Source organism: Giraffa tippelskirchi, chromosome 2 (assembly GCF_054371585.1).
Source record: "Giraffa tippelskirchi isolate mGirTip1 chromosome 2, T2T-mGirTip1v1.2.pri, whole genome shotgun sequence".
NCBI classification, from domain to species: Eukaryota; Metazoa; Chordata; class Mammalia; order Artiodactyla; family Giraffidae; genus Giraffa; species Giraffa tippelskirchi.
In genome coordinates this window covers 210,310,068-210,336,702 of record NC_137276.1, presented here as the reverse complement: position 1 = coordinate 210,336,702, position 26,635 = coordinate 210,310,068, and the positions used below count along the sequence as shown (strand labels likewise).

General features: G+C 36.0%; 1 long non-coding RNA gene across 1 annotated transcript in view; it reads right to left on the bottom strand.

Moving 5' to 3' along the window:
* LOC145539143 (uncharacterized) overlaps nt 1–2,757 on the bottom strand; it is an 88,131-nt gene extending 85,374 nt beyond the window's left edge. The window contains exon 1 of the long non-coding RNA XR_014077606.1: nt 2,698–2,757. This is a non-coding gene — a long non-coding RNA (uncharacterized LOC145539143). The remainder of the gene's footprint in view (nt 1–2,697) is intronic.
* Nucleotides 2,758–26,635: the final 23,878 nt, after the last annotated feature.

Here is a 26,635-nt window from a genome sequence, read left to right as displayed (position 1 = left end):
AGCTGATTTTCAATATGTGTTTGAGGAATGGCTGGATGAACACTGTATATCAAATTCTGAAAGAAATTCATCTTGGTGTTTACAAGCTATATATATAGCAAAATTGTTAAAGAGAAAAGGTAAAGGCAATAAGAGAACTCAGCAGACAAAGCCATTATACTGGATATTTAAGAGGGTAGCGTCAAAAAGTACTGAGAAGAAAATCTGGTAAATGTCTTGGATGAAGGAAATAGGAATATAGAGGGAAGAGCCAGAGCCTTGGGAAAGAATAAGGACAGTGACACTTCTTTCTTAGAAAAGAGAGTATTTCTAAAGGTCGGACTCCTAAAAGATCCTAATGTAGGATCAAAATAGATTTTAATTTTTTTCCTCTGGCCTTAGTGTTATCCCCATTGTAGTTGATCTTTTTCATCCCTGAAAGACTCACCTTCCTAAATAAGTACAACTTATTATATATTTATTTCTAAACAACTATGACTGATATAACTCACCAATTTATGCTTGGCAGCTTTGTGACTAGAATATAAATTCAGTGACTCACTTGGGCTTGGTAAGAATTTGTACAAAGTAGCAGCCCCATCTCTGTTCAGCAGACAGACTATAAAAAACATGAAACTTGAAGAATAAGGTTACTTATGTTAAAGTGAATAAATAAAAATATATTTGGCTTAGAACATGACATGGATTATATATTGTTTTAAAACATTCTCCAAAGATTTAAAAAGTTGATGATATTAAAACCTTAATATAAATAATCTAGAATACACTTATAGAAGTTTTGATAGAAATACATCTCTTAATTTAAAAAATTTGATGAGAAATAGATTAAGTATTCAACAGAATTAACAAATAAGAAAAGATAAAATATATCCACAGAGCAAATTGCAAAGATTCCAATGTGAATATAACCTCCTTAGAGTACCCAAAAGTAAGAATAAAAGATACTATAAAGGGAAGAATTAAAAATACTATAAATCACCTTCACTTTTGAGCATTTTTCCAAAGTCCCTCATAAATTAAAAAAATAAATAAACATTGAGCTAAAGTATGTATAAAAGAATAAGCTTTCAGCTATTCAAAGAATACTTAAAATTAGTGAGACAGGAAAACCAAATCATCACCTCAACAGATTCAAATGATATTTGTGTATCTAGAGCATCAACAGAAATTTCTGATAATCTAGTTCACTAAGAATATGATAACTTCTTAACATGAAAAAGAATAAAACTTAGTCAACATCATACTTAAATGATCATCAAGAGAGTCATCCACAATCAAACTAGGAAGAAGTTATTTATCACTATTTAGCCTTGAACTGAAAGCTGTAGTCAAGAAAATTTACGTGGTGAACTCAAAATTTAAAAGTGTTGAATATTTAAAACAAAAATTATCTATAAATAATTTCTTTTTGAAGATAAAGTTATTTTCAGAGTGAAAACACAAAAGAACCAACAGAAAGGAAATTACAATAAATAAAGAGCTTAAATGAGTTATCAGGATACAAAAAAAGCACAAATTTACATTATTTATCTCACTTTTCAGAAAAAAATTAAAAAGCAGTGGATAATTTTGAAGCAACTGAGCACTGTTCTAAGCACTTTATTTCTATTAACTTGTTTAATCTTCAAGAGAACCTCATCAACTAGGTATAGATTATTATTTTTCCTATAAGGAAAGAAAGGCCCAGAGAGAGTAAAGAATTTACCCAATGTCATGCAGAGAGAGAGAACAAGTGATTCAAACTCAGGTTGCAGAGTCATTTGGGGGCAAATAGGGTAAACCTAAATTCTATATTGCTATCACTTTCATTTTTCAAATTCCTGCAAAAAATTGTGTGTTCACATACTAAAAACATTCACCAGTATATTCGAAGGGTTAACTGGTTATGTTTAGGTGGTAAGAGTATGGTTGCTTTGTTCTTATTTGAATTTGTGTTCATTTAATATCTGTCCATGGTAAATATATGTAATGAGAAAATATAATAAACAAAATTTTAAAGCACTTTCCTTGTGCAATGAGATCAGATGTAGACTTATCTGTATTTTGGACGTCGCCCTTATTTCAACAGTGTGAAAACACTGAGAGCCCATCTGGCAAACACCATGTTTATCACAAACTTTAGCAGCAAGTTTTAAGGAAGACAGTCTTCAGTTTCTGGCAAATTACTTCTAAACTAAACAAGAATAATATGGCTTCACTTATCCCATCTCAAAACCTGATGAAATAACTCTTAATGAAGATAACAAAGTTAGTTTAGACCAATGTACTCAGATGTCAAAATGTACAGAATTCAATATCATTTTCAAGCAAATTACACCTCTGTTGAAGCCCATAAATTATATTTTACAATTTCAATGTAAGTAGAAACATAATTATATGGAAAGAGAATTTTGTATGTATATTTCTACAAACAGTCCTACCTATCTATATTTGCTTATCACAGATCTATTAATTTTCAGGCGCTAACTTTATTCCAGTTTTTAGAGGACTGTCATAAATACTCCCCAAGTTTACATGCCATATATTTCATTCCAGCATGATAATTTAAAAAATAAAAGAAAATTCTTTCATAATTCTCCTTCAAAAGTGATACAAAATATGAGTGAAGAATAGTAATTAACATTTCTAATTTCAATACTCAGAAAATTATATTAATTACAGATGAAAAATGGTAATATAACAAGTAGTTTTACTTACCATTTGAATAGAATGCTTCAAACTCATTTGGAGGATTATCCCAACAAAATTCCTAATGACCTGAAAATGAGAGTGATTGAGGACGATCAATACTTTATATATTGTTTTATAACATATTAATCCCATATGATATCTGACTCATATCTGTTCTAGATTTCCACAAGGATACATCCAGACTTAGGATTTTCATTTAATATGAATATTGTCTAAATTTGGGAAGTATCGCACCCATTTATTTGTTAACATACCACCTTTCATGCACCCTAGTGCACTTTTCTAGCCTGCCTGCTCTCAACCTCAACCCTAACCTACAGAACCACACAACAGAAAAAAAGAATAGTTCATTCTGACTCTAATTTGGTTCTTCCCTGAAAGTTAAGAGATTTACCACTATGTTCTTATTTTCCAATGCAAACCTTCTGTGGGGTAAAATTGCATTACGATGTTTTAGTATGGTAAAACAAAATCTATATCATGAAATTTTTAATGAATATACTAGTTGACCTAACTGATAAATTTAGAAATTATATGATCTGTGGAAAATATTTATTTTAAGGTAGGGATTACAAGATTATTCAGATATATATTGTAATTGCTAAGTACTTTTGTAAAACCAGACCACTCTTCAATCAAAAAAATCCTTATTTTTAAAAGATAAGGAAAATGAGACCTAATGAAGGAGGAATAGTTTGGCTAAAAGCTTAGAGGCAGTACTTATGATCAGATGCTAAATCTAAAGGCTATAGCTTATCTTTTTTCCATGGTATTATTTCAAAACATTTATTAAGGCTCTGATATATACCAGGCACTAAATTGAGCACTGGATATGAACAAGACAAGTAAAGGACATGCCTTGGTGAAATTTAATTCTAGTGATCTGATTCAATGCAGTATCAAGTATACATTCCATCCTTATAAAATACAGAATGTAAATATAAACAAGATATCAAGATTTTAGAATACAGTTCTATTGTGAGGCAAGCCTGCTTTCCAATAAATATTCCCTTTCAACCCACAAAATACTTAGCTAAACATCTAAATGTCTTTGATGTGTAGATAGATATTTTGTGCAAAGATAAATCCTCAAAAACTGAAAGGAACACAATTTTTTTCTATTGAATGTTTTGAAGTGAATCTTTAATTTGCTTACTGATCCAAATCTGTCTCAACTTTCAGATTCAATGTGAAGCTTAGAGGCATGCTGTAGAGATGAGAAGTTCCACATGTGCAAATGAGTAAATAGATTCCACATGGAAGAACAAAATAAAGACCTTGAGATCCGTTTTGCAAATAATTTCTTAACTACTGTTTCATATTTAGCAATGAGTTCAGTGTTATGCTTAGAGCAGGCATTTGCAAACTAGGATGACATAATTTAAACATAAAAGACTGAATTTTTAGACTATTAAAGCACCTTTCTCATGCCTTTATTTTCATACCTCCAATCAATAAGATATTAAGTAACTATTAATACTTTTCTGTGTAGTTGTTTTATCTTGTTTACTATAGAAATGTAAACAAAGAGCCCCAAATAATGTACAAAACATGAGTTCAAGTTTGGCCTGAAACTATAGTTCTGTAAAATTAAAATGATACAGAGATATATGGAATGTTTACTAAATATAAAATGATTATTGGCTAGTTTCCCTTGAGATAGGCAGCCCAGTCTATGACTGTGGCTACTGTCTCAGGTCCATTAGCAATGCTTCTGTTTACCAGTTAATGCTTCCATTCCCTGTAGACTCCCTTAATATGACATTCAGTATACTTCATTAGTGAATCACTTATTAAAAAAAAAAAAATCAAATTGTAGAATAGACCTATCAGAGGAAGCCTGGGGAGACTTGTTCCCTTCATTTTAAAGAAGAGATGACAAGAGTGTGGCCCATAGTCACATACTTGATTATCGATAGTATAATCAAGTTAATACCCCTTATTTACTAGTACTAGTTATGGATCGTCCACAACTTCACAGCTAAGCTAAAAAAATTTTTTTCATTCTCATTAACTTAGGATACAAGGAGTATTTTATGACAGATATCACCAAAATTAAGTGCTAGTATATATTATTGTTGCTGTTGTTGTTTAGTTGCTATGTTGGGTCCGACTCTTTTGAGACCCAATATACTGTAGCCCACCAGGCTCCTCAGTCCATGTGATTTCCCAGGCAAGAATTCTGGAGGGGGTTGTCACTTCCTTTTCTAGGAGATCTTTCTGACCCACAGACTGAACCCACATCTCTTTCATTGCAGGTGGATTTTCTACCACTGTACAACCAGAGAAACTCTGTAATAGTATATATTATTACATGTGTAATGTATCTATATATTCACTAGATCTGTCTGAACTTGAAACCTGTAGCTTCTGTTTCTAGTGACCAGGTCCATCATTTAAAGATACTATTTTAATTACAAGCCCTTAATTTGGGTTTAACATATACAAAATATATAAAATAGATTACAATGACCTACTATATAGCTGCTGCTGCTAAGTCGCTTCAGTCGTGTCCGACTCTGTGCGACCCCATAGACGGCAGCCCAACAGGCTCCGCTGTCCCTGAGATTCTCCAGGCAAGAACACTGGAGTGGGTTGCCATTTCCTTCTCCAATGCATGAAAGTGAAAAGTGAAAGTGAAGCCGCTTAGTCTTGTCCGACTCTTCGCGACCCTATGGACTGTAGCCTACCAGGCTCCTCCATTCATGGGATTCTCCAGGCAAGAGTACTGGAGTGGGGTGCCATTATATAGCGCAGGGAACTCAACTCAATATTCTGTAATAACTTATATGAGAAAAGAATATGAAAAAGAATAAAGGTATGTATATGTATAACTGAATCACTTTGCTGCACACTTAAAATTAACACAACATTGTTAATCAACTATACTGAAAATATATTCAACATAAAATGAATTTTTTGAAATAATAAATATTAATAATAAAATTTATAGAGATATTATCTTTCCAGAATTATGATATTAAGAACCATAAGAAATTGCACCACCAAGGTTTGTACCCATTGTCTTTGACCAACTCCACCCTACCTTCCTTGCAGTAATCTTTTTCCAGTGGGTGAGACTCCTACAGATTCTTCTGAAGTGCCTTCCACTTTTAGAATCAAGTTTAGAGCATTCCTAAGAAAAACATCACAACTTATTGTCCTATGTTATGCTCTTATTCCTAATAACTGCCATTGTATAAATCTTGGTTGTGGACTTGAACTTTTCAAAATATCAGTGTCTCTCTTTTCTTCAATTTATTTATGTACTTAAAAATTTCATTCTTATTTATATCCTTGAAACAAATGGTGCATGCTTTGATATTTCCAGCAAATTTGGAAAACTCAGCAGTGGCCACAGGACTGGAAAAGGTCAGTTTTCATTCCAATCCCAAAGAAAGGCAATGCCAAAGAATGTTCAAACTACTGCACAATTGCCCTCATCTCACACACTAGGAAAGTAATGCTCAAAATTCTACAAGTCAGGCTTAAACAGTGTATGAACCATGAACTTCCAGACGTTCAAGCTGGATTTAGAAAAGGCAAAGGAACCAGAGATCAAATTGCCAATATCTGTTGGATCACTGAAAAAACAAGAGAGTTCTAGAAAAACATCTATTTCTGACTAATTGACTATGCCAAAGCCTTTGACTGTTTAGATCACAACAAACTGAAAATTTCTTAAAGAGATGGAAATATCAGACCACTTGACCTGCCTCCTGAGAAATCTGCAGGCAGGTCAAGAAACAGCAGTCAGAACTGGATGGACATGGAACAACAGACTGGTTCCAAATCAGGAAAGGAGTATGTCAAAGCTGCATATTGTCACCCTACTTATTCAACTTATATGCAAGATACATCATGCAAAATGCCAGGCTGGATGAAGCACAAGCTGGAATCAAGATTTCTGGGAGAAATATCAATAACCTCAGATATGCAGATGATGCCACCCTTATTGCAGACAGCAAAGAAGAACTAAAGAGCCTCTTGATGAAAGTGAAAGAGGAGAGTGAAAGAGTTGGCTTAAAGCTCAACATTCAGAAAACTAAGATCATGGCATCCAGTCCTATCAATTCATGGCAAATAGATGGGGAAACCATGGAAACAGTGAGAGACTGCAGCTAAGAAACTGAAAGACGTTTGCTCCTTGGAAGAAAAGCTATGACCAACCTAGACAGCATATTATAAAGCAGAGACATTACTTTGCTGACAAAGGTCCGTCTAGTCAAGGCTATGGTTTTTCCAGTGGTCATGTATGAATGTGAGATTTGGACTACAAAGAAAGCTGAGCACTGAAAAATTGATGCTTTTTAACTGTGGTGTTGGAGAAGACTCTTGAGAGTACTTTGGACTGCAAGGAGCTCCAACTAATCCTAAAGGAAATCAGTCCTGCATATTCATTAGAAGAACCGATCTTGGAGTTGAAACTCCAATACTTTGGCCACCTGATGCAAAGAACTGACTCACTGGAAAAGACCATGATGCTGGGAAAGATTGAAGGCAGGAGGAGAAGGGGACCACAGAGGATGAAATTGTTGGAAGGTATCACCAACTCAATGGACATGAGTTTGAGCAAGCTCTGGGAGTTGGTGATGGACAGGGAAGCCTGGTGTTCTGCAGTCCATAGGGTTGCAAAGAGTCAGACACTACTGAGGGACTAAACTGAACTGAACTTTATATTATCCATTATCTGATTATAAAAAAAATATGAAAAATCATCAACTATTATCTTACTTACGGCTAGGAACTGGAGAGTACAATAAAACACAGGTGATAGAAATAATACTTCACTCCAATTCATTCAAAGAAGACATTAACTAGGGGACAACTGTTTTTGACAGAAACAAGCCACATTGACACTAACTCTGTTTGCCACAAGTTTATTGAGTACTCTATGTTTTAAATATGATGATCAATTCCTTTTAATAATATCTTTACTGGTTAGAGTCAAAGGAAAGAAAGTTGAATTATTAGTCACTCAGTTATGTCTGACTCTCTGCGACCCCATGGTCTATAGCCGACCAGGCTCCTCTCTCCATGGTATTCTCCAGAAAAGAATACTGCAGTGGGTAGCCATTCTGTTCTCCAGAGTATCTTCCTGACCCAGGGATGGAACCTGGGTCTCCTGCCTTGCAGGCAGATTCTTTACTGTCTGAGTCACCAGGGAAAAGGGGCCACTAAAAGAGAAAGGAGAAGGAAAAATTCTAGTAATGATTCTTGTAATCATCATTTACTCATGCCCACTATGAGTTAAGGAGAGACTGAGCCAGAGAATAATATGGTTTGATTAAACTTTCAGTGGCATTATTCTGGCTGCTAAGTGGAGAACGGATGCAAAAGTTGGGGTGGGATGGTTCTAGAGAAAGAGAGAGAAAGTTAGATGATTACTTATAGTGCAAATATAATGTTCTGATGCTTTCAACTCCAATGCATTAGTCTATATGAAAGAAGCAGATGCAGTGGACGTGACTGGAGAACTATGTTGAGAAGCAAGGATGACTCAGGTTTTTGGCTTGAGCAATGGGGTAGACTTCAGTGCTTTTTTTTTTTTTTTTTTTAACAGGTCGAGGGAGAGACAGACATACTTGTATATAGTGGAGCAGAAGGAGAATGGGAGGGAAGACTACTATTTTGGCTATTTGACTATGTAGGTTTAAAAATACTTGTTATATAAGTCATGGAAAACAAGATGTTCTGTCAAATATCATAATTTTGGCTACATCAACCACAGTTTCCTTGATAATAAGGACGAGAACCAGATTCTCATTTCTGCTGCATCATATTGAGGTATTTTTTGAGTAATTCCATATCTTCTATAGATTTTCAACCCCTTGCTCCACCAGCTCCTTTTCCACAAAGCACTAATAATATTCATATCTCTCTTATTTTGATAGGCAATACATCTCTCTACCATGTGAACCTTTTATTTAATGTCTTCTCCTCCCTTTCACAGCGAAGTTCCTCAAAAAAGAAAATGAACTTGTCCATTTGAACTTTTCCATTTATTTTTAATTATTGTATACTACTGAGTGGATGTTTCTACTTCACTACATTACTGAAACTGAACTCACAAACATCCCCAAGAAACTCTTAACTGTCACACCTTATGGATTATTTTGGCAAGAGTCGTTACTAGCTTCTTCTCCACTTAAATGTGATGTTTCTGCACATCACTACTGCTAATTTTCTTTCTCTTCTCAGTGCTTCGCCGTAAGTAATATTAACATTCCACACACTAATTGCTTATGAGAAACAAATTTATTTCTTTAATCCTCTCCTGTTTTCAAGCCTGTAGGCCCACATATTCAACTGGTTACTTGGCATCTCCAATTGGCAGCACTATTTATACTTCAAACAAAGCATGGCTGAACTTTGAACTCCTTACCTTCACTTCCAAACCTCCCCTCCTATTCATATTGGTGGGTAGCATCACCACCTACTCATTGTCTCATGATTTGTTTGAGAATAAACCTTACTTCTGTATTTCTACATCTTCCAAGTGTTATCACTGACCCACTCTTGTCAACTCTACTTCAATAATATATCCTGTGCACATCAGTTCTTTACATCCCAATGCACTCTGGCCTTATTTCATGTCTGAATATGACCTGAAAGAAACGTTTAAATTTTTCTTATTTGTTTCCTCTATTTCCCCTCCGCATTGACTCCAAAGGTCTCTTTTGAAATTGTACAGTACAGTTGCTCTCTGGTTGAAAACCCTTTAAAAGGCCTTTACCACCTAAAGGAAAAACCTGTGGACTTTGGCATGGCTTCTAATCACTCTCAAGATCTGAGGCCTCCTTTACATCCTTATCTTCATTCTTGCCAATGCCAATGCATATGCATGCTCCATCATGTCTGACTCCTTGTAACCTCTTGCACTGTAGCCCACCAGGCTCCTCTGTCCATGGGATTTCCCAGGCAAGAATACTGGAGTGGGTTGCTATTCCTCATCCAGGGGTTCTTCCCAATCCAGGAATTGAACATGCATCTTCTGAGACTCCTGCATTGCAAGCAGATTCTTTACCACTTCAGCTATCAGGGAAGCCAACCTTCACTCATAAAATACTATGTGTTCAATTTGCCCAACTCTTTGCCGCCCCATAGACTGTAGTTCACCAGGCTTCTCTGTCGATGGAATTTTCCAGGCAAGAACACTGGAGTAGGGTGCCATTTTGTTCTCCAGGGTATCTTCCCAACCCAGGGATCAAACCTGAGTTTCTTACATCTCCTGCATTGGCAGGAGGAATGTTTTTTTTTTTTTTTTTACCACTGCATATCTCTCACCAAACCCTATGTACCTACTCTAGCAGTTTGATTTTTTTTTCCTCCTCTCAAATTTCATCATATCAAAAATATGGCCCCATCTCTACCCATGAATCTTATTCTCTCTATCCATCCAGATTCTGCTGGAGCTTCTCCACTTAAATGAGTATCCCTGATTGCCCTGGTAGAAGGGATTCTTCTTGGTTATTTTACTCCTATTTATACTAATTCCCTGTATATTTTATGGAATCCATTGATTTCATGCCTCTAACTTCACTCTACTGGCCTTTTCTTGATAACCCTACTGACATGGTCAGTATTCAGTAAATGATTGATGCTATTCAGAAATAACTAAAGAGTAATAATGAATTAATTGCTGAACAAATGATTTCTCCCAAAATCCTACTAAAAAACTCTAATATTCCTAAATATTGGTTAAAACTCCCCATGACTTATTTCCTTATACCATGTTAATATATAGTTCGCTGACAATCATGCACCTACCATAAACAGTCTAACACGAAAAGAACAAAATGTCAACATAGGACAAGTCTATTAGGTCAACTATTGACAGACATAAGCCATTTTGTGGACTTTGGCTATAGCTAAACTTGAGAAAACAACTCCAAGTTAAACTTTGAACGTCAGAGTTTAGGGAGAAGGAAAGCAACTGAAATAAACTACATATTCAGCTTAAATCCAATTGGTGCTATCTTTACATACAGCTTAAAATTGCGTTAGCTGTCTTGTTTCTTATTGCCAAAGCCAACCATAGGCAAAGCATGTGAATTGCTTCAAGTCTTCAGCAAATAGTGATTTTTAAAAACTTATGTAATGTTATTCATGTGGTTGAGTCAGAAATACACTTATCCAGTGGTACAGATGGAAATGATTTGTTCTAGAAACTGAGATAGCTGTTATTATTTTACCATTTTTACCTACAAAAATAAGTTCATGTGCTAGTACATATGAGGAACCTCAGACCAAAAGTATACCCAGACATTTTTGAATCTGAATGCCATCATATTAAGCTCTGAAATTTACTTTGCACCACTATATTAATTATATTTGAGTTTCTATTTCAACTTTTAAAATACATGCAGTATATAAACTCATGTTAATTATAAAAGGTTCAGACAATACATACATATTTAATATAAAATTTTCCTTTCCTCCTTTTCTTCAATTTTGTTCCATTCCTCAGAAGTAAGAGTTTCGTGCACATCATTCAAGTTATGTTACACAATTATGTATGTGGTTTTTAACATACACATGATTAATAATGGGCTTTCCCAGTGGCTCAGCAATAAAGAATCTGCCTACAATGGAGAAGACATGGGTTCGATTCCTGGGTCGGGAAGATCCTCCAGAAGAGGACATGGCAAACCCACTCCAGTACTCTTGACTGGAGAAGGCTATGGACTGAGGAGCCTGGTTGGCTACATTCCATAGGCTTGCAAAGAGTCAGACACAACTAAAGTGACTGAGCACACACACATGATTAATTATATATATTGAGCTATGTCTTGCATTTTCTCTTAATAGTGAGACTTCAAGACATTATTGATAGAAGTATAAACTGTCAAGAAAATTGTTGAAGGATGATTTTAAAATTCAGCCTAACTAACAATTCCATTTCTGCAAAAGAAGGCAGAAACAGTGGTATTTCTTACAGGATTGTTAGAAATAATGAAGTAGAGGAAACAATATAAACATCTAACAATATGAGAACATTTTAATATATTGTGATTTATCCATACTATGTACATGTAATGGACTTACGTACTTACAAGCTATTTATTTTATTCTTCTGGAAATATTAATTCAGCTTTGTTTGTAAGCAACATGCCTCAAGAACAAGTCTAGTGAAAGAATATCAGTAATTGTAAGTTCTTCAACATCAGAAAAATTCTTAAGTAGTAAGAATTTCTGGTAGATATCAGACTGAAAAAGGATTGGATTTAGTTTTTCTTAGACCACTTTCCCCTTTGGGGTGTAGTGACAAAGATCACTAGGCTTGGAAAACTGAGTTTGAGAAAACAGACTTGCCGTTTCTCAGCCTCAGTTTCCCAACCTCCAAATAGGACTATTAGCAATGAAAAGAATGAAAACACCTAGTGTAAAGGGTTAAAGAGTCACTCATCAAAATGTGTTTCAAACTATAATGAAAATACTTCCTCCACTAATTCTTTGATTCCCTCAACTAAATTTTGATTATCTCGGTTCTTTAACACATACCAACTTAATTTATATGGTAAGTAAAGACAACTGGTTAATAAAACAATAGGTTTTTTGTTAAGGATGATAATTTATTTTAAAAAACTGCACTTTAAGTACAGCACTGGTAAAAAAAAAAAACTTTTTAGTGACATTAAGTTCATCTTAATTCACTATTCAGCAATAAGGCATTTTTAAAAGGTAAAACAATTTACTTCAAAAAGAATGTTTAATAGACTAAGAACAAAACCTACTGAAAAGAAAAATAGTTCTTCATTTCTGATAATAGTTTGCCATGTGTTTGCCATTTGTTCATATTTAACCATCTATTTTTATATCTATTGTCATACTATAAAATAAAATACCTGTAAGATATGGGTCTTCTTTCCCTTTTTATCACTTTACTAATTTATCCTGCTTATCATTCTCATGGAATGATCCAAATAAATGCAGAAGAGTAAAAAATAAATATTAGTGTTATGTCTATACTACTGTAACTTCTCATAGGAAATAAAATGGTAAAGGTGATAGTTCAAAAAGTTTAAATGAACAAATTTATGCTACCACTAATTTCTCACACTTTTTTTTCAGCCACATCTTAAGGATCTATTTTTCATGGGTGTGCTAGAGGAGCTAGATGGTAAAGAAGAGATAAAAGGGTGCTCATGGTTTGTCAATTGGCAGGTTCATATTTTGCCTTCTATTAAATAGTACAGAAGTAAAGATCCAGTAATATAAACTTCTGGACTCTATTAGTCACTGACATATCTAGGCCAGTCCTTATTTCCAAAAAGTAACAGCAAGGAAATGGGCCCATGTGCCATGTTACTCAAAATCAATTAATAAAATAAATGCAGAAATACTAGATGTGAAACATGATAATGAAAGAGAAAAAAACTTTTCTAAATCTTCAGAAAATGACTTAAGTAAACATTGAGAAATTCTTTTAGAAGTATGACATAAATAATGAAAAATATTTGCCTCTCAGAGTGTAAGAGAAGAGAAAGCTAAATAATTCACTTAAAGGAGATGGCACAGTAGAGGCCGACAGGAGCTACCCCATGTCCAAGGAGCAGCGGCTGCGCGGGCACAGGAGGGCCAGAGGAGCTACTCCATGTTCAAGGTCAGGAGGGGTGGCCGTGAGGAGATACCCCTGATCCAAGGTAAGGAGCAGCGGCTGCACTTTGATGGAGCAGCCGTGAAGACATACCCCACGTACAAGGTAAGAGAAACCAAAGTAAGAGGGTAGGTGTTGTGAGAGGGCATCAAGGGCATCAGAGGGCAGACACACTGAAACCATAATCACAGAAAACTAGCCAATCTGATCACAAGGACCACAGCCTTGTCTAACTCAATGAAACTAAGCCATGCTGTGTGGGGCCACCCAAGACAGACGGGTCATGGTGGAGAGGTCTGACAGAATGTGGTCCACTGGAGAAGGGCATGGAAAACCACTTCAGTATTCATGCCTTGAGAACCCCATGAACAGTATGAAAAGGCAAAATGATAGGATACTGAAAGAGGAGCTCCCCAGGTCAGTAGGTGCCCAATATGCTACTGGAGATCAGTGGAGAAATAACTCCAGAAAGAATGAAGGGATGGAGCAAAAGCAAAAACAATACTGAGTTGTGGATGTGACTGGTGATAGAAGCAAGGTCTGATGCTGTAAAGAGCAATATTGCATAGGAACCTGGAATGTTAGGTCCATGAATCAAGGCAAATTGGAAGTGGTCAAACAGGAGACGGCAAGAGTGAATGTCGACATTCTAGGAATCAGCAAACTAAGATGGACTGGAATGGGTGAATTTAACACAGATGACCATTATATCTACTACTGTGGGCAGGAATCCCTTAGAAGAAATGGAGTAGCCATCATGGTCAACAAAGAGTCTGAAATGCAGTACTTGGATGCAATGTCAAAAACGACAGAATGATCTCTGTTTGTTTCCAAGGCAAACCATTCAATATCACGGTAATCCAAGCCTGTGCCCCAACCAGTAACACTGAAGAAGCTGAAGTTGAATGTTCTATGAAGACCTACAAGACCTTTTAGAACTAACACCCAAAAAAGATGTCCTTTTCATTATAGGGGACTGGAATGCAAAGGTAGGAAGTCAGGAAACACCTGGAGTAACAGGCAAATTTGGCCTTGGAGTAGAGAATGAAGCAGGGCAAAGGCTAATAGAGTTTTACCAAGAAAAAGCACTGGTAATAGCAAACACCCTCTTCCAACAACACAAGAGAAGACTCTACACATGGACATCACCAGATGGTCGACACCAAAATCAGATTGATTATATTCTTTGCAGCCAAAGATGGAGAAGCCCCATACAGTCAGCAAAAATAAGACCAGGATCTGACTGTGGCTCATATCATGAACTCCCTATTGCCAAATTCAGACTTAAATTGAAGAAAGAAGGGAAAACCACTAGACCATTCAGGTATGACCTAAATCAAATCCCTTATGATTATACAGTAAAGTGAGAAATAGATTAAAGGGACTAGATCCATTAGACAGAATGCCTGATGAACCATGATCGGAGGTTCGTGACATTGTACAGGAGACAGGGACCAAGAACATCCCCATGGAAAAGAAATGCAAAAAAGCAAAATGGCTGTCTGAGGAGGCCTTACAGATAGCTGTGAAAAGGAGAGAAGTGAAAAGCAAAGGAGAAAAGGAAAGATATTCCCATTTGAATTCAGAGTTTCAAAGAATAGAAAGGAGAGATAGAAAGCCTTCCTCAGCAATCAATGCAAAGAAATAGAGGAAAACAACTGAATGGGAAAGACTAGTGATCTCTTCAAGAAAATTAGAGATATCAAGGGAACATTTCATGCAAAGATGGGCTCAAGGACAGAAATGGTATGGACCTAACAGAAGCAGAAGATATTAAGAAGAGATGGCAAGAATACACAGAAGAACTGTACAAAAAAGATCTTCACGACCCAGATAATCACGATGGTGTGATCACTCACCTAAAGCCAGACATCCTGGAATGTGAAGTCAAGTGGGCCTTAGAAAGCATCACTATGAAGAAAGCTAGTGGAGGTGAGGGAATTCCAGTTGAGTTATCAAATCCTGAAAGATGATGCTGTGAAAGTGCTGCACTCAATATGCCAGCAAATATGGAAAACTCAGCAGTGGCCACAGGACTAGAAAAGATGAGTTTTTATTCCAATCCCTAAGAAAGGCAATGCCAAAGAATGCTCAAACTACTGCACAATTGCACTCATCTCACACGCTAGTAAAGTAATGTTCAAAATTCTCCAAGCCAGGCTTCAGCAATACATGAACCGTGAACTTCCAGATGTTCAAGCTGGTTTTAGAAGAGGCAGAGAAACCAGAGATCAAATTGCCAACATCTGATGGATCATCAAAAAAGCAAGAAAGTTCCAGAAAACATCTATTTCTGCTTTCTTGACTATGCCAAAGCCTTTGACTCTGTGGATCACAATAAACTGGAAAATTTTGAAAGAGATAGGAATACCAGACCATCTGACTTGTCTCTTGAGAAACCTGTATGCAAGTCAGGAAGCAACAGTTAGAACTGGACATGGAACAACAGACTGGTTCCAAATAGGAAAAGGAGTATGTCAAGGCTGTATATTTTCACCCTACTTATTTAACTTATATGCAGAGTACATCATGAGAAACGCTGGGCTGGAGGAAGTACAAGCTGGAATCAAGATTGCCAGGAGAAATATCAATAACCTCAGATATGCAGATGACACCACCCTTATGGCAGAAAGTGAAGAGGAACTAAAAAGCCTCTTGATGAAAGTGAAAGAGGAGAGTGAAAAAGTTGGCTTAAAGCTCAACATTCAGAAAACTAAGATCATGGCATCTGGTCCCATAACTTCATGGGAAATAGATGGGGAAACATTGGAAACAGTGGCCAACTTTATTTTTTGGGTTCCTAAATCACTGCAGATAGTGATTGCAGCCATGAAATTAAGACACTTACTCCTTGGAAGGAATGTTATGACCAAACTAGACAGCATATTAAAAAGCAGAGACATTACTTTGCCAACAAAGGTCCATCTAGGCAAGGCTATAGTTTTTCCAGTAGTCATGTGTGGATGTGAGAGTTGGACTGTGAGGAAAGCTGAGCGCTGAAGAATTGATGCTTTTGAACTGTGGTGTTGGAGATGACTCTTGAGAGTCCCTTGGACTGCAAGGAGATCCAACCAGTCCATCCTAAAGGAGATCAGTCCTGGGTGTTCATTAGAAGGACTGATGCTGAAGCTGAAACTCCAATACTTTGGCCACCTGATGCGAAAAGCTGACTCATGGGAAAGGACCCTGATGCTGGGAAGGACTGAGGGCAGGAGGAAAAGGGGATGACAGAGGATGAGATGGCTAGATGGCATCACAGACTCGAGGCATGTGAGTTTGGATAAACTCCGGGAGTTGGTGATGGACAGGGAGGCCTGGCGTGCTGCGATTCATGGGGTCACAAAGAGTCGGACATGACTGAGTGACTGAACTGAACTGAACTGAACTGATTGAAAGGAGATAAAAAGAGGAAACTATTATTCTGTAATTAAATATAAATTCATAATCTTATAAATAAAAGATAGTTTCAAACACAGTACTTTCCTGAAAAGTATCATTTCGTCTATGTCATATTCCCTCCTTTGAGAGATTTCTTATGAGTTATTTCTCAAAATCAGATTTAATCAAAACATTCTTAAGATGGTGGTTCATGTAAATCAACTCACTTAATTCTCTCAACAGCCCACCAGGGTAGGAAGTATTAGCCTCATTTTAATGATGATAAATCTAGGCTTAGAGAAGTTAACAAACTTGCTTAGAAATAGCAAGTCACCATTTCAGAGCTGGAATTTGAATTCACCTTTGTTCACTCTAAATTAACAGTCTTTTTACCACAGGACTGTAACTCTTAAAACCCATATATTAAACTATCATAAGAATGAACATGATTACTTTACATTCATAGTTTTAGTTGGCACTTATTGGTCAACAGAAATACTCCCATTAGCTATTTTAAAGACAGCTTTTATGAAACAGATAATGACTACCACTTAATAAACCCAGCAGTATAAGGTTATTAGATATATCACAGTCTTCCCATGTGATGGGAAGGAGCAGGAGGCTCTGAAATGAGTGCTGTATTGTTTTTTCTGTTGTTGTTGGGTTGCTCTTTTAAAGAGAAATTCTCTGTAATTAAATAGCAATCGGGCACTTAAAAGACAGGCTGATCTCAGTACTGTATTTAAGTAAAGCAGACAAAGATTGCATTTTCCATTCTGTGGTCTGGACACCTGGTGCACAAGCTCAGCCTTGTGTAGGGTCAGCCTAATTGAAACCATCCTTCATGCGCCTGTCACATAAACAAGGCTCCCCGTACTGAAAACTCCATATAACAAAAATACACAGGATTTCTTTTTTTTTTTTTATCACTGTTATGAGTGCCAACATTTCTGTCCTTAGTTCAACTGATCTTGTAGACATTTCCATAATTTTTTAAACATCATTTTTCACTTAATAAATGTACCTTGCATTAGCAAGACTTAATTATGTTATGCAAAAGCCACAGGGATAATTATAATTTATCCAGGCACTCTTAATCTGTATTAGGGGAAATGTGTTACAGACCTGATGAGAAAACTCACATACCATTATCCAATCTCAACAACTGCTTAGCTAAATCTTGCTATAGTAAAATCTCAGTTATCATCCCATCATTTCTAGCCTGCCATGTTCTTTTGAATTTCTACTAATTGAAAAGATACATTTTAAGTTGTCAGTTCTAGAACTTTGTACTGTGACTAAATCTGTTTCACTAAACCAAACATGATTCTCCTAACATGATTTAAGATTGCACTAGCTACATATTTACAATTCTATTTAACTAATCACATGCATTTGCTGAACATCTACTACATCCTCAGTGTTTCTGGAACTAAGGACCTCTAGGTATTTTGTTACATTGCCATAAGCAACCAAATCCTAGCAGGGAGAAAATACTTTACTGTATATGTCCAATTTCCATACTTTGATTTGCCCATCTTACTTATAACGGACAGCAAAATGTCAAAGTTTCAGCTTGGAAATCTACTCATCAGATAAATATAAGTAACATGAGAGGCATTCCTTCTTAGAGCGATATTAAATTCTTACTAATTGTAACTCAGCCCTTTGTCCAGCAGAATTTTCACTTATCCAAAGTCCTTGTATGCCAGTACTTCCACCATTTCCGTTGGAAATTTCCTCCATAACTAAACAAATTTCACCACTAGATTGTATTTCCTGCCTTTCAGTTCATCTTCTTCCTGATACTTATTATGCAGCAGACAGTTACCTTAGATCTGTAGACCTAAAATTAATTTTGCTTTGTTTTAGCAGTCTGGGGAAATCAAAAGTCATTTGTAAATTTCCCCTGAATAATGCACTTGTTCTTAAAAGCTTGTGAATTGTCAACATTATTGTAGCCATTGAATGATGGCAATATTACTGCTTTTGACAAGCAAGGGGAAAATTACAACAGTAGCTAAAATGCTTAATATTTTCTATGCACGTTAGGAAATTTAAGGTTTTTCTCTTTGGAAAAAAAAAGTACAGGTGAATGAAAATCCTACTCTTGTAAAAGAACCAGAAGATAAATCCTACCTATTAAAGGAGTTGTAAAGAGATAGGAAAACAAACAAAACAAACCAAATACACACTCTCACATATACTCATTCATCCTAACTAATATTTTGACTGATTATCTACCAAATCCTTGTGTACTTTTGAGACACTTGACAAAATTTAACTACTTTTAAAGTATGCCCATAACTCTTAATTGGGAAATGCTTTGTTTAATCATAAATATTTTGGCCTATTCAAATCATGCCAATATGAAATTCACTATATTTTACATATCAAATACCATAACTACCCAATGTACTTCACCAAAGGATTTATCCAGTTATTATACACACAAACTTAGCCCCAGACATTGTCACTTCTCACTTTCTATTTTTTTAATTTTTGTTTCTTTATTTAAGTAATAAGTTAAGTATCCTAAAAGGTCCTTCTGCAGTACGATCCTACAAGGTAGGAGAAATTGTCATTAGGAACAACCACCCCCAAAATAAATCAACAAGGAAAACATTTTTTTTTCCCTTCAATTGCATATTATTTAAAAGTAAGTGGGAGTCACCCTTTATTTTATCAGGAAAAAAAAAAATCAGAAGTATTCTTAACTGTAGTTTTAATTCAAGCAAACAAACTTCAAGAAGAATGCCTAATTATCAATCATTTTCAACCTAATTCTCAAGTCACAGATTCATAAGAAAACTTTGAAGAAATACCAAAATAAAACTCCAAGAGATTTACAAAACATTAATGGATGGTTTTAAGTAGAGTGGTATGATATACTAAGAATTGCAACATGGGAAAAATAATAATCCTATGGCAGCAACCAACTCTAGAATACAATTCCTTTCTTTCTTTGTTCTTATCACTGATCCAGTATTTTACTTTACAGAAATGCATCAACTGTATCATTCTCCCAGGTGGTGAAAACTTAGACTGGTAGTCTGGGTACAAAGACTACTTTACAGAGCTTTGAATGATTATCAAAAGACACAACGCAGGACATGGGGATGAAGTCAGCAGAGATAGGCCAATAGTATGAAAATACTGGAGAGACCCAAGAGTACCTCATACCTTTCTCTATGTATGCTGAAACATAATTTTGTCCTCAAAATAACTCTATGCAATGGATAGAGTGTTTATCATAGATGAAAACTAAGAACTCAGACAAATTTTATGGTCAACCTGAGAATAACCTAAGATAAACCCATATTTTCTGATAGCTAATCAGTCTTTTTCCACTCACTTTACCAAAAGAATACCATCAATGAACAGGAAGGAACAAATATAATCTCAGACACTTTTAGGATATCCTGTTCTCTTTTCAGAATTTTGAAAATGTATCCATTAGTATCCTGAGCCATACAACAAGTTCCCATTGGCTAATCAACCTAGAGGGGTGGGATGGGGAAGGAAATGGGAGGGAGTTTCAAACGGGAGGGGGTTTATGTATACTTATGGCTGATTCATGTTGAGGTTTGACAGAAAACAGCAAAATTCTGTAAAGCAATTATCCTTCAATAAAAAATAAATTAATTTTTAAAATGTATCCATTAGTAAATGGAAAACTACACATTAGATCAAAGTATTTTAAGAACTCATAAATGCTAACCATATTGTAACTAAAACCATTTGAAAATGTATTATGAGATACAAACTTTTATTATAATTAATGCACTTTCATTTGAATGTTGCTACTGTACTGTATTTCCAATTGGCAGTCACAACTTATTTTAAAAGTACCATAAAATTTGCTTAATGGAAGTAAGATGATTTCTCTGAAAGTTGGAGTAATTTTAAAGTAAATTATCAGTCTAAAAATTACACATTAATTATAATGCCATGGTTGTCATCTAAACTTTGTTACTTCTTCTCTGCAGGAATTGATGAAGATCTTCTGTTTTGACCTTAACAAGGATTAGGCTATCTTCTAGGAGGAGTACAATTTTCAGTAGCTAATGGAAAATTTTTCTTAGAGCACAACACCTGGAAACCAGGCTTCAAATATTCTCCACCAACATTTTTTGATCTCCACATTTGGTAAATTATTGCTAGCAGGTCTAATGGGAGTTCAAGAGGCTATATTACTTCTCAAACATTTAAATACTTGCATCATAAGAAATGGGGAGAAGTGGCCCTCAAAACACTCATTCCTAGAGAGCATTTTAAGTAATGAATATGCTTGAACATACAGAAGTGCCACTTGAGAAGCACTGAATTCCTACCCTGTTCTTTACCAAGTATCACAGAACTAAAAGAACTCATGGAGACTTCAAACTCTCTAAAGTTAATTACTTTTCTGCATAATTTCAAAACTATCTATATTCTGACAGTAAGTCTAGAAGAGAATGTGGTGTGAGAATTTGGTCAAGGGAAGGTACTTAGAAATCAAAGAAATATATTTGCTTAGGGCTGAAAGGATGGAAGGGGATCTGTCTTGTATTATTTCTTGTTATGAAATTGTTTTTCAATTGTGAGTTCACACATGGGAGGATTTTATAGTTCTGATGTGGAACCACTATACATCGATCCTACTCACCCTCTGTTTTACAGAACTCAGCCACATGGCCATATTTTGTTCAGGTGAATCTGGGAAATGTGACCTATCTGTGACTCTGAAAGAAAAATTTGAATCACTTATCCAAATAACACACTTCTATTTTAATTACACATTAATATTGCTTGAAATTGTTTTTCAAAATATGGTAATTTGTGGCTACAATAGAATTTAGATATCTCTGTTGCTCTTCTCAAGTTCAAGGCCTCCAGAGATGCCATTGCTCAAACGCTGAAAAAGTTTTTGCTTTGGCAGCTGTTAACAGTCCCTTAGCTAATGAGATCAACTATAAGTGCTCTTTGAACTCTTCAAATAATTCCCAAGGATTAACCATCAAGAACATTCTGTCAGTGGAATGTAAAAATCTCTGGATTTACTCACCAACACAAACAATCTCAAATCCACTTTTTCAAATGTTTTTGTATTAACTGTTCTCTCATTTCCATTCCCACTGCCTTAATTCAAGTAGCTCTCGGTTACTCTCTTCGCAAACTTCTTTCCATACTAACATATTCTGAACATTGCTTCTTTCTTAAGCATATGCTACAGATTTTGCAATGACTCCTGAACTATAAATACTGTGTTAAAAGTGAAAGTGTTAGTTGCTCAGTTGTGTCTGACTCTTTGTGACCCCATGGACCGAAGGCTCCTCTGTCCATGGAATTCTCCAGTCAAGAAGACTGGAGTGGGTGGTCATTTCCTTTTCCAGGGGATCTTCCTGACCCAGGGATTGAACCCAGGTCTCCTGCATTGCAGGTAGATTCTTTATCATCTGAGCCACCAGAGAAGCCCTAACAGAGTGTTCAAGGTCTGTGATATTATCATTCCCAAATATCTTCCAGACACCTGTATCTCTATACCTAGCAGACTGTTTGGTAACTACCTGGTGCCATGTGACTGTTCATGCTCTCCACCTCTGCCTGGTGGTGAGCCGCCTACCTGTGCTTCAAGTTCCACTCAAATCTTGCCTCTTAAAGGGAGTTTTTCCTTTGTAAGAGACTCTTTATCCCTGTAATACAGAACCTAATACATCTGGCCTCACACTAACATTTATTTATGTATAGTTCTACCTAAGAATTTGAGGGCAGAAAGTATGTCTTATTTATAGAGGTGTTCTCCACAGTACCTGACTTGAATATTTTAATTACAATAGAAATATGCTATTTGAATAAGTGGTGCAGGATTTTGTTTCAGGGACACAGATAGACCATATTTCCCAGATTCGCTTGAGCAAAGTTATGGCCATGTGGCTGAGTTCTGAAGAACTCAGAGTATGGGTAGCATCAACATACAACACTTCCCCATCAGAACTGTACAATCCTCTTATGTGTGAACTCATAATTTGAGGCTGTGGGAGTTGATATTGGTGGCCCTGCAAGAGAAAGGATCCTGAGCAGAAAGGTGCCCCAAAACACCATCTTGGATTCTGCTCTAAGTTCTAAGCTTCTAAGATGCTGGGGTTTTATCTATTACTTCAGCGTATGTGGTCTTATGAGCCTAAGACTGCTGATTGATCATCTAATTATTATAGTGGAAAATAACAAATCATGGTGCAATGATCTTATTTTTGGATAGACTTGCTGGAATGACCCTGCTTTCAGTAGAATGGCCCTCATATCTTTTCTCCAATGTTGAACCCACCCCTGTGCTGTTGCTTGGATCAAAAAATTTCTCCATTTGGACACACTTACTCTTCTAGGAATTGCTGCATCTATATGGAATTGGTCCATAGACCTTCCCACTAGTACCGAATCCATTTGGCTAGACTTTTAAATCCGTAGCCATATGTCTCAATCCTTTCCATCACTCAAGGCCTAGCAGATGCTTTGCTCTTACACAATGATTATTATCAAGTCTTTCAGAATGTTTTTGCCTTGTTATGTATTTCCATAGCATTCATTCGATAACACTTCATATTCTAAATGAGTCTTCATATTCTGCCTTTTCTATAAAGTGTCAAAGAAACTCTGTTACTTAACCCACCCTAATGTCACTGTACTACTTATGAGTGGGCTTTATCCTCAGATATTTTTCTGTGGATCTCAAAGCACCAGCCAGAGTGGCTGGAGAGAGATTAGGAATGTAACTAGTCTGTTCCTGAACTTCTGATTTACAACATGTAACATTCTTCCTGGTAAAAATGTTAAAGCATTTAGGCTAATCCCAAAAACAGCTAATCTAGCTCAATAGTGATTATTTGAAAAAATTAAGAAGAAATGGGATATAGTAGCATTATAAACAATAGTCACACTTTCTGCAAAATGAAGTGAACTAAAATGAGGCAAGAATATTTTGAGAGAGGCAATTGTGTATTAGTTATCTTTGATCTATGTGTTTATTATTGTTGTTCAGGCATTCAGTCCTGCCTGACTCTTTGTGACCCCATGGAGTGTAGCTCTCCAGGCTCTTCTGTCCTTGGGATTTCCCAGGCAAGAACACTGGAGTGGCTTGCCATTTCCTCCTCTAGGGGATCTTCCTGACCCAGGAGTTGAAACCAAGTTTCCTGCATTGGCAGGTGGATTTTTTACCTCTGAGCCACCCAGGAAGTCCCGAGTCTTGTGTCTATCTATCTGTATATGTTATGTTCCAAAATGTATGATAAATGCAAATTTCCCCTATTTAAAAAATCAAATCCCTTGAATCTAAAAGCACTAGAGGAAATCAACTCAAATTTTCCTAAAGGTTAACATTATTTTGAAGTTACATGGTTCATGATTCATGAATAATCTTTTAAAAATAAAATTGCAAAGACTATGCCTTCTGGTTCCTCATTTTTAATGGTGTCTGCTGAGGTTTTAAAATCAGCATTCATTTTATCTGAATCTAATTCAAAGTAGTTCAGTAATTTACACAGATAAAATAATACAGCATTCCATAATGTATGTCTATCAATCTACATGCACATGTTTGCGCATGTGTATCAGGCATCAGTGTGCTTCTCCAAATTTCTGTTTCAAACTAGTCATTTTTAATCATCCAATAGATAATTAAATTGATTTGCTAAATGCATAACAGTGATTAAAAGGTTAATAACATTTAGTAAGCATTGATCATTTTTTCTATCCACAGGAGAAAAAAAAATTCTAAATGTTGATTAAAGTGTTCTAAATCTGGATGTTTTGAGCCATATTCCTGTGACATTTTCCCCTATGTAATTTCTAGTGCATAAACAGTACAAATGAATATTGATTGTAAAAGTCTTCCTACATTGCGTTGTGATATCCTCCCTTCAAGAACATATGAAATCTAATCCTACTAATTTGCATCTGACTGACAAGAAAATATTGATTGAGAAGGTGAGAACAATAAGAAAACCAATTATCAGTGTATATGAGATATCTGAATTTAACATGGAAAATACTGATGTCAAAGAATACCATGTTTAGTTTGGAGGTTGACATATTTACCTCTTCTTTACTGAGGGAGATATTTCACAGAAATTGGAGAGAAATTCTGCTGAAGGGTGGACTGTGTTAGCGATGGGGAATGGTGTAGGAGAAACTTAAAGCACTAAGAAATGGCAGTACAATCAGAGTAATGAAACATTGTGCAGAAATCTGAAGGCAAAAAGGCATTTCACTTCAAAGTAACAAATTATAAGAGGCAAATGCAGAAATCAGCTATATCTTCCAAAAAGAAAAGAAGAGAAGACAAAAAATGGGTTAATGCAACTGAAAGGCCAAAATAAAATCTTACAGACACTCGCACGCTTACAGGAAAGACAAACCAACAAAAATATTTCATGGAAAAGTAAATACTAGGCTCCCCAGTTGGCTCAATGGTAAAGAATCTGCCTGCCAATGCAGGAGACACAAGAGATGTAGGTTCGATCCCTGTGTTGCGAAGATTCCCTGAAGGAGGAAATGGCAACCCACTCCAGTATTTTTGCCTGGAGAATTTCATGGACAGAGGAGCCTGGTGGCCACAGTCCATGGGTCACAAAGAATCGGACATGACTGAGCAACAGAGCACAAGAAGAATGATCTTGCTTGGAGACAAGTAAACAACAATAATACCTCAAAAAGGCTAAATTAGATATATCTTGGATTAATCTGTGAACTAGAAAATTAACAGAAAATATGAATAGTTTTATAAAAAGAAATTTAAAGGCTTGAAAGAAAATGTTATAATGTCAAGGTATTACCGTCAAAAGTCAAAAATCCTCATAGGCTTGGCCATGATTTCTCTATATTGGTGTCATTTCTGATAAAAAGATGGAGTGTAGGTAGGCATATGAAAATATCCAGACAAAAAGGACGAAACATGGAAAAAACAGAATCAACTTGCCAAGAAAAACACACCTGCCAAGAAGGGCTGCCTACTGTATGATTTAATCTGTGGATTAAATCTATGGATTAATGGAATATAGAAGATGACACATAAAATGCTAAACATTTATAACATTAATAAGTAGCTTATAACTACATGTTTTTCCTAGTGGTTTCTATTTCCCTAGTTATTCCATGAAAGAAAAACAGTATTTCTACTAGAGTCCAGCATAATAGTTAAAACAAAAACCAAATGCCAACTCAATAGGTGTTCACTTATGGTTTTAATTTCTTCATAGTTGTATGACTTGTCTTTATAATTTCATAACTGGGACAGTGAATTTACAATCCTACATAACAAACCAACACATAAAAAATGAGGACGACAACTAAATTAAAAATTTGGAATTCTGAACATCAAGTTAATATAAAAACCTGTCCTGAAAAAAAATAACCTGAAACAGATTTCTCAGTCACTCTACAAAGTCAGGATTGATTTCGAACTGCATGTGCTTACCTAGATCTTCTCTCCTGAAGGAAACTGTTCCTTTTGTCATTGGAATAGACGTTATGCTTCATCACTTAAATTAGTAATCCCCAACTTTTTTGGCACCAGGGACCCGTTTCATGGAAGACAACTTTCCCATGGACTGGGATAGGGGGATGGTTTCAGGATGATTCCAGTATATTACATTTACTGTACATGTTATTACTATTATTATTATGTCACCTCTACCTCAGACCATCAGGTATTAGATCCCAGAGTTGGGGCCCCCTGACTTAAACCACTCTCATTATGACCTCTCTCACCTAGCCTACTTGGAGAAGGAAATGGAAACACACTGCAGTATTCTTGCCTGGAGAATTCCATGGACAGACAGGCATGGCGGGCTACAGTGTATGGGGTAGCAAAGAGTTAGACATGACTGAGTGACTAACACTACTAATAATATCTAGCCTATCACCCACATCCTGAGTAATCCAAGTAATCCAAGCACAGATTCAATCCCATGACACACTTCTCTCTTAGAT